The sequence below is a fragment of the Saimiri boliviensis genome, chromosome 1 (assembly GCF_048565385.1).
Source record: "Saimiri boliviensis isolate mSaiBol1 chromosome 1, mSaiBol1.pri, whole genome shotgun sequence".
Taxonomy (NCBI): domain Eukaryota; kingdom Metazoa; phylum Chordata; class Mammalia; order Primates; family Cebidae; genus Saimiri; species Saimiri boliviensis.
The window spans coordinates 239,339,076-239,339,880 of NC_133449.1; the positions used below are offsets into that span (position 1 = coordinate 239,339,076).

An 805-nucleotide genomic window follows, 5' to 3' on the forward strand; every position below is an offset into this window, starting at 1 on the left:
ACATATTTCTTTATTATGCATTGAGGGTTGTCCTTACTGCTGTGTCTGATCTCTGTTGGCTGGAGCCAGCCCTCACAATCTAAAATAAAACCCGATTGGCTAATAACTTGAAGCTTTTCTAAACAGGTAAAAGCAATGGAGAGCTGGGGCATGCCTGTGAGCACGTCCGGCACAGATATCTCAGTTAAAGTACAAGGACATAGAATGTACTACGTGCCTGTAAGCATGGCATGTCTAACAGCTACATAAGACAGAGTTTAACAAAGTTAGTAGCACACTTATTCTTTAAGAAGAAAGGAAACTTTAAAAAGGAACTTTTCTACTTCCCACACTTCACCACAAGGCTCTTGCAGAAAAAAAAAAAAAAAAGCCAGTTTCATTGTTCCACTTAAGAATGTCTTTGAGTGTTCGCTTCAGCAGCACATATACTAAAATTAAAATGATACAGAGAAATTGGTGCAGCCCCTATGCAAGGATGACATACACATTTGTGAAGCCTTCTATATTTTCAAAAAATAATGTCTTTGAAACAGCATTTAAAACACTTCTGAAATCTCAACCATTGTGTACACTTTAAAAATATTCTGTATGACAAAATGGGATCTGCACAGAAAACGCTGTGGCTGCATACTCAAGTGTGTCGGTCGGTGCGAGGGAAAGTGCACGTTTAATTGCATGAGATACAAGCTGAAGAGCCGTTTTGCACAATACACATTTTTTTTTTTAACTTGAAAGAACAACTGACAGACAAATTATAGTTATTCATACTTGAGAATTTGTAAGACATTTTCTCAAAAATTAATGA

The 805-nt window shown here is 36.9% G+C and overlaps 1 non-coding gene across 1 annotated transcript; it reads left to right on the forward strand.

Moving 5' to 3' along the window:
• The first annotated feature begins 404 nt into the window (after nucleotides 1-404).
• LOC120365688 (U6 spliceosomal RNA) lies at nucleotides 405-510 on the forward strand. Its single transcript, XR_005580570.1, has one exon. It is a non-coding gene; the product is annotated as a U6 spliceosomal RNA (small nuclear RNA).
• Nucleotides 511-805: the final 295 nt, after the last annotated feature.